This window comes from Lepidochelys olivacea (genome assembly GCF_965140295.1).
Source record: "Lepidochelys olivacea isolate rLepOli2 genome assembly, chromosome: 18".
Taxonomy (NCBI): domain Eukaryota; kingdom Metazoa; phylum Chordata; order Testudines; family Cheloniidae; genus Lepidochelys; species Lepidochelys olivacea.
The window spans coordinates 23,667,041-23,681,766 of record NC_140428.1 but is presented as its reverse complement, the minus strand read 5'-3'; positions in this window follow the sequence as shown (position 1 = coordinate 23,681,766).

The window sequence follows — 14,726 nt, the reverse complement described above, 5'->3', positions numbered from 1 at the left end:
TGCTGGGTGGAGCCTCTGCACAGGTGTGAATTCACCGCCTCCAGGGCCGTTCTTACGTATGTTGCACCCGCATGACTTTGTTGGCCTGATTCGCTTCTCCCAGTGGTTTCCCGGGGTGGGGGGTTCCATGACCGTCACTAGAGCGACTCCAGATTTCCCCCAGTGTAACATAACAGCGGTCGGACCAGGGCCCACTCCCAGGAGGGGAAAACCTGTGCTACAGCTGGGCACTTCGTGAATGTTGGGCCCTAGGGACCGAATGGTGACATTCATGCCTGCAGAGCGGCAGCAGCCAGCCTAGCCTCCGGGTTTACAGGCACTCCTAATGGCATGGCCGCGCCGGACTTTTTCTGCCGAGGCAGCGCTCCCAGGCAGCTCCAGAGAAGCATTAGGTAAAAGAGTGCTGGTTCTTTGGTGGTTTGTTTTTTTAAGAGCCCCTGTGGCCCCCCCCCCCCCAGTATCAACCCAATGAGCATTAACGGGGTGGAAATTCCAAAGCGTTTTGATGGCGCAGAATCGAGGCCCATCCCATCCCCAGTGCTGGTCTTCCCTGGCCTTGACTGCCGCCGTCTGAGTGTGTGGGCTAGTGTTCTGTTGTCCAGTTGAGCCCGTTACTGTTGCTTGCAGCTCAGCTGTTTGTGACGTCTCCTGTCCTGGCGTCCCCCTTCCCCGTGCACGTGTCTGTTTTGCTTCTGCCTGGATGTTTGTGTGGGGTGTTTTTCCTCATTTAATTGTCTGAAGTGTAATAATAGTGGCTTGTTCGTTGTGCTCTTGCCTCTGATCCAGTCTAAAAACCACAGACAGCGAGAAGCGGGGGGCCTAGGTAGTAAGGAACGTCTGCAAAGCAGGGCTCAGGGTGGGTAAAGAGCAGGTGGGTCCTAGGGAATGGGGAAGCCTGGGCAGCAAGATTAGCGTGTGATGGCAGCTACAGAGGGATGGGGCCTGGGTAGCGCTGCATGCGGCTTAGTGCTCATGAAGCAGCTGCTTTGGAGAAGGTTTCGGCAGAAGGGGAATTTTCTGCAGCCTCAGGAGGGGCTATTTTTAGAGCAGACGGAGCTTAAAACTGTCTCTCTGCATTTGATCTCAAGAGCAGGGATTGGAACTAACATTTTCCCCTGTAATTTCAGACCAAGAGGCCCTGTGATTCTACCACTTTCAATAAAGAACAGAGGCATGCTCCTGTAAGGGCTTTAGCAAAGGAGACGGGCCTGCTGACGTCCCCCAAAGTCTGCCAGCAGCCCCTCTTTAAAGTCAAGCCTCCTGTGCCCAGATCTATGGACTAGTCCCCAGCTCCTCAATGAAATCCCTGCAGATCATGGTATTTAGACTCAATTCTGCCCATCCCTAGTTCTGGGCTTTCTTTCTCTTACTTCTTTCTTTAGGCTTAAAGACCCATACTTGACACAGGCAGGTCTTTGTTCCTGACAAGCCAATCCACTCCTTTTGTTTAGTTTCCCCCTCTGACATCATCATCACCCTTCCTGACATCAGGTTTGGTTTCTGCTGAGCTTGGCGGCTTATAGGTTAGGAAGAAGTATCAGGCAATGGGTTTAATGGTGCTGCACCAGGGCGATGTGGTGCCTTATTGGTTAGAGCACTCAGGCGAGCAGGGTTTTATTTTCAGCTGTACCCCAGTCCTGGTGGGTGACCTTGGGCAAAGCCAGTCACTGCCCTGTGCCTCAGTTTCCCCATCTGTGAAATGGGGGTGATGATACTGACCTCCTTTATAAAGTGCTTTGAGCTCTACTGCGGAACAGCACTAGGGGAGTTAGATATAATATGAGGGAGGTTTTTGACACCTTAGTTCTATGCACAAGTCTTCACTACAGAGGGAAAAGAAATGCCTAAAGTATCCGCTAAGAAACCAGATGGGGGATTCAGGTCTGGGCTGAGCACCAGCACAAGACCCATATCTCATGGGTATCACCGTTTTCTCAGTCGCACTGGCCCTCGGGGGGAAAGGGTGTGATCTCATTCCCTTACACTAAAATAGCAGGGGGCCAGCCCAGCAGAAATCAGAGCCCCATTGCGCCAGGAAGTGACAGTTCTCCCCTCAAAGAGCTCAGAGCCTAAATGGTGGCAAAAGAGAGGCAGAGGGAAGTGACTTGCCCCAAGTGCCCCAGCAGCTCAAGGGCAGAGCTGGGACATTGAGCCCAGTTGAGTACTCTATCCACTAGGCAATGCTGCCTCTGCATTAACTGTGTTTTTTGTGGGGGGGCATGTTGGGGAGGCTTTCAGGATGGGAGCTTGAAGAGGGAGTCAAGAGCATTCTGGAGCAGCTGCTTTAAAACCTTGTGTACACTAAGGAAATTATGCAGCTATTTCATAGACTCATAGACATGCAGGGCTGGAAGCGCCCTAGAGCTGACATCCAGTCCAGCCTCCCACAGTCAGGCAGGCTCAACTAAACCTAGAGCCTCCCTGACGTGTTTCTCTAATTACAATGATGGGGCTTCCACACCCTCCCTTGCAGAGCATAATTGCCCTTAAGAGTTCGAAAGCTTTTCCTGCTAGCTGACCTAAATTGCACTTGCTGCAGATTACGCCCATTATTTCTTGTCCTACTTTCAGTGGCCATGAGCTCAAATGCTCATAGTTCTCTTTACGACAGCCGTTAACATGCTTGAAGACCACTATCAGGTCCAGCCTCAGGTCTCTTTTCAGGGGGACTAAGGGCGCTCCAGTTGTTTAACCTCTCCTCCTAGGTCAGGTTTTCTGTTGTCATTTTTGTTGCTTTCCTCTGCAATTTGTCCACCTCTTTCCTAAAGCATGGCACTCAAAACTAGACAGTACGAAACCAGCTGGGGCCTGGCCAGGACCCCATAGAGCAGGACAGATCCCTGCCGTGTCTTACACACAACACTCCTGTTAATTCATGCTAGTGCCAGGGGCAGGCTGAGGCTACGTCTACACGGCCAAAAGAAAAGGGGGGGGGGCAAAGACACAGCCACTTGGCTTTTAACTGAGGTGAGCAGCTTGAGTTACACGAGCGTTGGCAAACCAGAGTTAAAAGCCAACTTGCCGTGTAGACATCAGATGGGCAGGCTCTCATCGAACCCTGCTTACAGCAGCTCTCATTAACCTGGGGTGTCAAATGCCAGTGGCCTCCCATCACAGCTTAAGTCTCACTGAAAGTCAATGGGACTTAGGCACTTTTGAAAACGCACATTCACGACCGGTCTTGATGCTGCAGACCCCGCTGGTCTGATTCAGTGAGCCAGGAAACGGCTCTGAGCTGTAGGCGAGCTATTGGAAAACGCTGGGGCTGCAATGCATGCATGCCCGGGGTGGCGTTTTTGTGTTTCAATACCTAGGGCAGGAGCGGGGAGTGCAGGAAAGGAAGTTTAAGAGGTGCTGTGATGCTGAGCTGTCAGTTCATTGCGTTCTGGTAAGATTCCAGTCGTGTTGCTGTTTCTGTCTGGGTAAAAGCGTGAGTTAATTTCTCCCTGGGTTGGTGTGTGTAGGCGTTCCCATTTGTATTACATGCTATGTTTTCCATACGATCCTCCATTCTATGGTCATATTTATTTTTAACTGTGGTCGCTCATTTTGTTCCCTTCTTCAAGCAGAGCACTGTGATTTATGCTAAGAAACGATGCAGGCACCATGAGTGATTAGTGTCACCCCAAAGGCCTCAATCCTGTGAGGTGCTAAGCACCCTTCCTTCACAATGACTAAGGCAGCAGAGTCTCTTACAGGATCAAGGCAGTTCTAATAACGCTCCACTATGGGGACACTGTAGCAAAACTTGAAGTAATACTTCCCTCAATTTGTAGTCCCGTTCGACCTGTTTTCTACACCCAAAAACAATTTTGCACACATCAAAGAGAGAAGTAGGCTCAGCCTACGTTGGTATTTCCTGAGAGACAGAGAGAGATTATGCTTTTATGGATTTAATCCTGCAATAATCTCTCTTGCGATCTGAAAAGCAATAATGGCTAATTTTCTTTTTGATGCGCTTGCATAAATGAATGTCATCTGTATTTCGTATTCTCCTGGACGTTGGGCTCGGAGCTGTGCTGTTTCTGCGCTGAGTGAAGGGGAGGGTGAGCAGCTCCTAGTGAAAGCTTCAGCAAGCTTTATGGGCAGGGGGCACACTGTGATTTTTTGGGGGGTGGGATGGGGGGGAAGTCAACGAGTGAATGTATTTCAGCCGAGCCTTCCCTTTCGATAATGTTTGTGTAATAGGTGATCGATTTAGCCGCCTGAAACCAAGCCCATCCTTTGCTGTTTGTCAGTAAAATAGTTTTTTGCATGTTTTGCATCTGTCTGGTTCTTTCCAAACTTTTGCAGAGAGGGAATCTTTTTAAAAGGAAGCAGGTTATTCCAAACATAGGGAGGCGGCTTCTAGTCAGTGTCACTCCCCTGGCCTCACAGAGTGTGTTGGCCCTGAGATATCACAGTGGTGGTGATCAGTACCTCTGCTATGTCTTTCTCCAGCATTATCTGTCCAGCGGCAGCATATTGAATAATGGAAGAGGGTTGTTCTCTAACAGAAGCCTCTGCTAATACGCATGCCCTGGCCTTAGAGTGAGTGGTAATATATGTATATAGTTAAACACACACACAAAGCAACTGCGTCCTCCTTGTGGGCAGAGGATTTATAACGGTTTCCATAAAACCAATCCATTCACACACTCAGATATGCTCACTCAGCCACATCCCAGTGATCAGGGTCTCTCCCCGCCTCTCAAATGAACGCAAGATGGCTTCACCATTGTTATAGGTCTCCAGAGAAAACTCTGCAGATCCGCTCTCTTGGTGGTTTAAGCACAGGCCTAAGAAATAGGATGTTATAAGGTCGAGTCTGCTGCTGGGGGATACTCCTTGGAGCTGCTGGGGCTAAGATTTTCAATGGATGTTTGGAGTGCAATTGGCATTGAAAATTACAGCCTCTCTGCCTCTGCTTCCCCATTTGACAAATAGGTCCGATTCTCCTCTTACTTATCCCAGTGTCAATTCATGAGCGTTACTCTTGATTTAACTGGGTGTGTGAGCAGAACCAGGCCCTCACTTAGTTCCCTTCAGTTGGATTCATTAAGTGCTTTGACCATGAGATGGACTAGGTATTACTCTCCTCCTGCCTTGGAGATTTTCTCCTGTACCTGGCTTTGTTTGGAACAACTTGGAGCAGTCAAGTCACATTGAACAATTCATCTGGGTCTTTTCCCCTGGTGAGATGTTGGAGCATGTATTTGTTAGACCTGCTTCGGCAGGCAGCTCGGGGGCACAGATGACTCAGGCTCAGATGAGACCATATGTGAAATCAAAGAGTGGGGAGGAAAAAACCAACCCCTGCAGAGAAGAAATTCAGAGGCTCCAGATATAGCAGAAACACGGGAAAAACCACACACAGGCGGGAGAATGAAGGCCGGTTGCTGGTACTGAAAGTGACTAATAGGAGCTGGTACCTTCACTAAAGGACACACTGGAGGTTAGGAAGAAGCCAAGAACATGGGAAGATTTTTCCAGCTGGTTCTCCACAGGGGAGAGAGACATTGAAAGAGGAACAAGGGCTGGAGGGCTAAGTCTGAGCTAAGTGGGTGTTGCCATCTGTTGCAGATCTCAGGGGCGTGCCCAATTGCAGCATGTAATATCAGCCTGTAAGCTCCCACCATGACAACGGAAGGGGACCATTTCGCTTCATGGAGACAGCATTGTCTGAGCCCATCACCAGCTCTTTAGGAGACCATCCTTCTAGTAAGAGGTGTGTGGTATTAAAGACCAGGGTGTTATGGGGAAGGAGGGAGAAAGGGAATCAAGTGAAGGGATGGTGTTTCCCAGCACCAACCAAAGCAATAATGATCATTGACACCTCCTCGCCCCACCCACAGCGATCACTCTGTGCTGGTAGCTATTGCCACAAACACGGGGTTAACAGAACACATCCCAAGGCTAATATGGAGGTGGCGTTTGGTGGGAAGATACAGGTCCCAGCAGTCAGAGCTCCACTTCGATCCAATCCACTAGGTTCCCAGTAAGCTGCTGTGGGCCTGCTGCTATAAACTAGCTTGTCAGAGCAGACTCCTCCCTGCTTCGACTTTTCTTGGCTGCGGGAGCCAGTACTAGTCTCTGTTCTATTCTTCCATCCGCGATGGGTCACAGTGAAGGCACTCAGGGACAGGCAATAAACCTAAGCCACCTTCCCAGCCATGTGCAGCTTGAATGAGAAGCCGGTTAGTTGGGAATGCTTAATGCAGGCATAATGAGGAATGAGCCACAGGGACTCCAAGGGCTGCGATGCTGCAAAAGAAACCACAGCGAGCTGTGACTATTTAGAAAAGGTTTTTTTTTTTGCTCTTTGGGATCTTGTGGTATCCCTGGCTCACTCAGAGCTGCTCCAATCAGATGAGGCCCAATGGTACTGTCTTTATTCTGTAGCACAGAAGCATCTCTCCAGAGTGGGCCTGGCTCCAGCCTCTGTGAAGAGAGCTGGAAAGCACCTTGTTGCATGGACCTTGCTCAGACGTGGCAGGCCAGATTTTCAGCACGTCTGCGAAAATGAGCACAGGTCCCTTTGCCCCTGCAAAGCCCCATGGTTCTGGGCGGATGCCCTTATCCATGCACAGCATTGTTAACCCTAAGTGTGCAAAAATCGCAATTCAGGCCCTCGCACCCAACACAGCTGCCCCTGAGCAAGCAGCAGCGCCCAATGAAGTTGGGACTTTCCTCCCGCAAATCCACAACACCCCTTTGCCCGTGGGGTTGGCAGGCCTGGAAGCACAAAGCCCTTTGCAGCGTTACATTGGGCACGTGCCGCCTATAGGAGGAAGGGAAGACCAGGAGGTTGCACTGGTTGACGCTAGCTTTTTGGGCTGCATTGAAAACAAATAAAGCAGTTAGCCCTGGCATGTCTTTGTTATGCTGAACCTTCTAGCAGCGCTGCTCAGAGCCCTGGGACTATTGCAGGGCTCCAACGCCAAGAAGAATCTGCCACGTGGAGGATATTAGCAAGCGGAATGCATATCCTGCGAGGAATTAGTGGTTAACCCAGGCTGTCTCACTGCTCTGGAACATGAGGATAGTTTGCTCTCTCTGCACAACGTACAGAGCCCTTGTATCTCTGCTGGTGGCTCTGATCTCTTGGACTCCCTTGTGAGCAAGCTGCCCCGGAGCAAGAAACTCTGCAAGTAGTAGAGATGCCCATTTCCGTATGGATCTGGGCCGTGCTACAAACTATCACAGAGGTTAAGAGCTTAGCAGGATTGGACATTTATATGGACGACAAGAATATCCAGTCACAAGAAATAAGGAGTAAGAACAGAGCTTTGGAAGGTTTATAAACCCTACAGCATGAGCTGATCTCCAATGGGGATGGAGAGAAATCTTTTCCTAGGGGCCAGTTATGCCATGACAGCCTTCTGCAGTGTTTCCTACACCTCTTTTAGAGGCAGCTGGGCCTGAGTATTGTCCCAGACAGGACATTTTCCCCCAGCCATGTTCTGCTGCCATTAAGGAGCAGGAAGTGAAGTGTTATTCGTATGGTGCTAGCACCTAGGAGCCCCAGGCCCTGTTGTGCTAGGGGCTGTACAACTGGGCTGGTTTCTAATACCTAAGCACAGTAACATGGGAGTCAAGACCAAGGCTGGTTGATGCTTTGCAGACGGGCGCCCGAGAGAGGAGGAAACCCTTCCGCCAGCTAACAAGCAGCAGACCTACATGCCTAATGAAATCAAGGCAAGCTGCTTGCAGAGAGCTGCCCAATCAGTAAACAAGCCCTTGGACATGGTTTTGCTATGAGACAGCCAAGACAGCCCCATGAGGAATGTCTCTGGCACGAGCAGCCCCTCCTCACCGTCCAGCTGCAAAGGATGGAACGGCATTGAGATGCTGCAATGGAAGGCACTGCATGCGCCGCTCTTGCCCTGTCCTAAGGGCCTGGAAGAGACGTGGTCTTTGGCCTCACAAGCCCATGCTTGCTCAGTGATGGGGGTCACAGCCGCATGCCTCGCCTCCTTTGCTGCCCCCTTTCACGGGGAAGATAAGAAGCTATTTTCAGTTGAACCGCAGCCTAAGACAGAAAGAAAAGAAGGACTTATGGCACCTTAGAGACTAACCAATTTATTTGAGCATAAGCTTTCGTGGGCTACAGCTCCCTTCATCGGATGCATTCAGTGGAAAATACAATGAGGAGATTTATATATATACACACACACACACCATGAAAAAATGGGTGTTTTCATACACACTGTAAGGTGAGTGATCACTTAAGATGAGCTATTACCAGCAGGAGGGGAGTGGGGGAAAGAAACCGTTTGTAGTGATAATCAAGGTGGGCCATTTCCAGCAGTCAACAAGAACATCTGAGGAACGAGGGGGTGGGGGGAAATAAACATGGGGAAATAGTTTTACTTTGTGTAATGACCCATCCACTCCCAGTCTCTATTCAAGCCTAAGTTAATTGTATCCTGGATAATTGCAAACTGGATACAATTAACTTAGGCTCAAAGAAAAGGAGTACTTGTGGCACCTTAGAGACAAACCAATTTATTTGAGCATGAGCTACAGCTCACTTCATCGGATCGTTCATCACTTCATCTCACTTAGGCTCAGACATTCTTGTTAACTGCTGGAAATGGCCCACCTTGATTATCACTACAAAAGGTTCCCTCCCCCCGCCCAGTCTCCTGCTGGTAATAGCTCATCTTAAGTGATCACTCTCCTTACAGTGTGTATGGTAACACCCATTTTTTCATGTTCTGTGTGTATATAAATCTCCTCACTGTATTTTCCACTGAATGCATCTGATGAAGGGAGCTGTAGCTCATGAAAGCTTATGCTCAAATAAATTGGTTAGTCTCTAAGGTGCCACAAGTCCTCCTTTTCTTTTTGCGAATACAGGCTAACACGGCTGCTACTCTGAAACCAGCCTAAGACAGGACACCCCCATGGTGGTCCCCTAGCTGTTATCCCCCCTGGAGCTTTCCCTCCGCACAAGTTAGTTGGGGAGGATTCATTATCATCAAATAAACACAGATGGGTTCCCATGCAATGCTGGGTCCCAACCCTGTAGCACTTCCCAGTTGCTTCTGGGGCTCAAGCCCCAAACCCACAACAGCCACAACTGCGGGGAAATCCAAATCCAGCACCCTGCTGCTGACAGCCTGGAGACAGAAGGCTGCTACTTAGCCACAGAACAGGGGCAGCCCATGATAATATGGCCGGGTCTCAGCATTAGAAGAGAACCACAGAAATGTAGGACTGGAAGAGACCTCGATCAGTCAGCTACTCCAGTCCCCTGCACTGAGGCAGAACTAAGTATTATCTAGACCATCCCTGACAGGCGTTTGTCCAGCCTGTTCTGAAAAACCTTAACCTTAAATACCTTTAAAAAATGATGGAAATTCCACAACCCCCCCCAAGTAATCTTTTCCAGTGCTTAACTCTCTTTCGTGTTAGACGTGTTTCCTAACGTCTAACCTAATTGCCCATGCTGGATTGAGAAGTGGATGGTTCAGTCTCTTTAGCCCCATGCAATCCCTAGTGTCTCTGCTGATTTGTTCATTTTAATGACAGTTGTGACAGATCATTCTTCCAGAAAGGCAAGAAAAAAAAAATCTCTTGGCCCAACTCATCCTTATGTGGACTTAACGCTCCCATAGCAATGGGGCTGTGACATAGTTTATATTAGAACGGGGCAAAAAAATTCCTACAAAACATTTTTTGGTGAGAAATGAATTTTTTTAAAAACTGGAAGTTTTCACAAAAACATCATCAATTTCTGGGTTTTCAATGAAAACCCATGAACCTAAAAATGTTCAGGTACTAAAAAAAATTTTTTTTTAAATTGTGTCAAAAACCTGAACAATTTGTACAAAAACATTTTTTGTTTTCTTTGAAATTGTTTCTCTCAGGGGAGGGATGTCAAATTTCCTGACCAGCTCAAGTTCATAACTCTTGGAAGGGTCTCTTTCCGTAAAAAAAAGCTTATGATTTGGGGCGGGCTGCACAAATCAGATGTCAAGAATTATAACATTCATAAACCAGTCGGAGAACACTTCAATCTCTCTGGTCACACGATTACAGACATGAAAGTTGCGATATTACAACAAAAAAAACTTCAAATCCAGACTCCAGCGAGAAACTGTTGAATTGGAATTCATTTGCAAATTGGATATAATTAACTTAGGCTTGAATAGAGACGGAGTGGCTGGTTCATTATGCAAGGTAACCTATTTCCCCTTGTTTTTTCCTCCCCCCCCCCCAGATGTTCTTGTTAAACCCTGGATTTGTGCTGGAAATGGCCCACCTTGATTATCACACACATTGTAAGGAGACTGATCCCTTTAGATAAGCTATTACCAGCAGGAGAGTGGGGTGGGAGGAGGTATTGTTTCATGGTCTCTGTGTATATAATGTCTTCTGCAGTTTCCACAGGATGCATCCGGTGAAGCGAGCTGTAGCTCACGAAAGCTCATGCTCAAATAAATGGGTTAGTCTCTAAGGTGCCACAAGGACTCCTGTTCTTTTAGTCAGAACCAAGGCTCACAGCTTGTGATTCTCCACCTGGAGTGATGGATTTTTTATCAAAACGAGAACTAAAGCTAGAACGGCTGGCGGAAGGGAATAGATAGATGACCAAATTATCAATCCATCTTGCAGATGTGATGCTATTATGCATGGAAGAAGGTTCAGACAGCAGTGGCAATGGCTGGGAGTGATTGATCACTCACTGATCCATCTGGCCCCAGATTCGCTCTCTGATAGAAAATATCGTTTTAACAAAGCACCATTAGCTCATAACTCATGCTATTTCATGGATGGGAGATAACCTTAGCTGGGAAATGCCATCCCATCCCTGCCCAGAGCATTACAAATTGCCAGGCAGGTGCCATCTCCCCCGGGGGCATCACTTATTCACTGAATTGACAGCTAACTAAACTTAATTACAAGACAGTTTAAGGCTGGGGAAGTTGTCAAAGACTCTGCATTTAAATCTTTGATGAGCTCAGCGGCTGAAAGCAAGCCGGCATCCCCTTTTTCCCTTTGCATTCTGGGCTGATTAAGAACTGTGTGGTGGCTATTCGGCAAGCAGCAGGGTGTGAAATCACATCTCCTGGAGGCAGGGAGCCAAGTGCATGGTTAAAAGGAGGAGGAATGTCTTCTAAAGGCAGGGTTTAAAGGGCCGGTAGCAACACATTCAGTTTTTAATCTACTTTCCTGGAGAGGCCAGCTTCAGCTTTTTGCTGGCTGGTGAAATCTGATGTGATCCTCTGTGAAAGAGGAAGGGGGTGGGGTGGGGGGAAGAGGAGAGTAACACGGGGAGCTCAAACCCATGACCCTGAGACTAAGAGTCTCATGCTGGACCAACTGCACTAGCGAGGCACTAAGGGGGAAAAAAGAACCCTTCATCTTTGCATTAACCCCAAGAAGAGGGGCAATTTCTGAGATGTGCTGGGTTCAGATGGCATAACAACCTAAATACCCATGCAGGATTTCCACCACTTCACTAACCACCCACCCAACCATGAAACTCTCTCTAGAGCTCTCCCGCACCTGCATCAACTTCCTGGACATCATGATCAGCTTCATGGAACCGTACAGCCACGCATCACTGCCCCAGATCCAGTAACCACCCCAAACACACCAAGAATTCTGTTAGCTACAGCCAGGCACTCAGATACCACAGAATATGCTCCGAGGGGAAAGTCCAGAATACACACACACACACTTAAAACTGCCTTCACTAAACCAGGACACTCCGCCCGAGAAGTAGATCGCATCATGGAATGGGCCACCCAGATACCCAGAAAGAACCTGCTTCAATAGGGAAAAAAAACACTGACCACACACCGCTGGTTGTCACCTGCCACCCCACACTGGAACCCATATGGGGTAGCAAACAATTACAACCCACACTTGATGGGGACCAAAACCCCCAATCCTCGCCATGCTCATCATCAGAAGCAAACTCCTCACAGACCAGGACAACTCAAAGTGGCATCAGACCATGCCATGACAACGGATGCAAAACCTGCAGACATATCTCCACAGCTATAATGATCAATACCACCCCTCCCGCATCTTTCAACATCCAGGGGTCCTACACATGCCAATCACAATATATGGTATACCTCATCCGGTACATCAAATGCCCCAACAAGAACTATGTGGGTGAAACCAGAAAAATCGCTGCACTCTTGAATGAACCCACACACAAAAAGGATAAAAGACCTGTCATCGGTGGGTGAACACTTTTCACAAAATGATCACTCCATAGCTGATCTCTCAGCCCTCATCCTCAGTGGAAACCTGCACAGCACCTTCAAAAGACGAGCCTCGGAGATTAAATTCATAACTTGGCTAGCTGTCTACACATCCAGCGCGTCTGGTGAAGATGCTCTAAACCACCTCTGCGAGCGGAGGTAGCTATGGCAACGGGAGAAGCTCTCCTGTGCACACCGGTGCTTATGTCAGGGAGTGGTTTACTCACCCACCTCCCTGAATGACAAAGTACGCCGACACAAGCTGTCATGTAGATGTAGCCTAACAGTACTGGACTCAGTGGAGACACTGGCTTAAGTCTCATTACAATCTGTAATCCACTAACCCTTCCTTGTCCAATGACTACAGGGGTGTTAATTTCCCACTTCGTCTTGAATGGTCTCTTGCAACATGCATTAACTCCTTGTGCTTAACAATCTGTTTCACCTTGTATTTAGTTGTGACACTCTGAGTACCTTTCCCAGACCTGATGAAGAGCTGAGAAAACTCCCCTCTCTCACCAACAGAAGTTGGGCCAATAACAGATATTACCCACCTTGTGGCTCTCATATCCTGGGACCAACATGGCTACAGAAACACTGCAAACCACTGTCTTTAAAGTCAGGATTTCTCTTTCACTGGGTGAGGCTGAAAAGTCACCGAGCCACCAGCTAATTCAGACTATTTGATACTGTATTTGATCTACCACATAACTAGGGCTGGGAGGGATGGAAGTGGACGAGAGACCCAAGTGCGATGCTCCAGAGATTTCAGAAGCAAAAGGCACAGTCACAAGCAGCTGGCTAACAAGGCGTGAAAAGCACAGATGTGCACAGCTACAACAAAGCCAACTGCTGCATCCTGAGATTTCACAGGTGAGGTGTTGGAGCTAGGAATTTGCAGGAGGTTAAGAGATGTGCAGGGTACAAGCCCGCCCCCACATAGTACAGATTTCCCGTTCTTCAGCGTAAGCCATATTGATGTGAACACCTGGAACACAAACATATGGTTAGAGCAGGGGAGTAGGGGGTCAGGACTGGAGGGTTCTAGTCCCAGTCTGGGAGTGGCAGTTCTTCCTAATGGTTTAAGCAAGGGACCTTAGCTACGTAATCACTGCAGAAAATCAGTGTTTTTACATCACCATCACTAACTCCAGATATCTGTCTCAATGTAAAATCCTAGTGGAGATGAACCCCTGTTGTTTTCACCCCATGTAGCTAGTCAAGGTCAACCTCAGGTGGGTGGTATAAAAGTTGACCTCGACTAGCTACATGGAGGTAAAAACCACCTGCGCCTTGTCTCCATTAGGTCTTTACATCCAGATAGCTGGCTCCATGCGAAACACATACCTTCAGTGTAGTGAAATCACAGCCCATTGGGACTCCTGAGTTCTATTCAGGGTTCACGGCCTGACCGGAAGTCACCCAGCTTTAGCCGTATGGAGTGGAAATCTATCAACTGCATGAAAAAACTTGTACAGACACAGACAGACATCATCTTCCTTTCCAAATGCAAACAGATGGACATCGTACCAAAAGGACTGAAGGTAAAAAATCCATTACAATCTACATACCACACAGACTATGCTGACAGCTTGTGCCACACGCTCTCAAAGAAACTGCGGAACCACCTGATCAACATCCTCTACAGCAAACAGGGAAAGATTAAGAATGAGCTCTCAAAAATGGATACTCTCATAAAAAACCAACCTTCCACACAAACTTCCTCGTGGCTGGATTTTACTAAAACTAGACAAGCCATTTACAACGCACACTTTGCTTCTCTACAAAAGAAAAAGGACACTAAACTTTCTAAACTACTACATGCTACAAGGGGCCACAGCAATGGTTCCCTCAACCCACCTAGCAATATTGTTAACCTATCCAACTATACTCTCAGCCCAGCAGAAGCAGCTGTTCTATCTCGGGGCCTCTCCTTCTGCCCCTCCACCCCCATGAACATGATACAGTTCTGTGGTGACCTAGAATCCTATTTTCGACGTCTCCGACTCAAGGAATATTTCCAAAATACCTCTGAACAGCATACTAATCCACAGAGGTCTCCCTACCAACACTACAGAAAGAGGGATTCTAGGTGGACTCCTCCTGAAGGTCGAAACAGCAGACTGGACTTCTACATAGAGTGCTTCCGCCGACGTGCACGGGCTGAAATTGTGGAAAAGCAGCATCACTTGCCCCATAACCTCAGCCATGCGGAACGCAATGCCATCCACAGCCTCAGAAACAACTCTGACATCATAATCAAAAAGGCTGACAAAGGAGGTGCTGTTGTCGTCATGAATAGGTCGGAATATGAACAAGAGGCTGCTCGGCAGCTCTCCAACACGAGTTTCTACAAGCCATTACCCTCTGATCCCACTGAGAGTTACCAAAAGCAACTACAGCATTTGCTCAAGAAACTTCCTGGAAAAGCACAAGATCAAATCCGCACAGACACACCCCTGGAACCCCGACCTGGGATATTCTATCTACTACCCAAGATCCATAAACCTGGAAATCCTG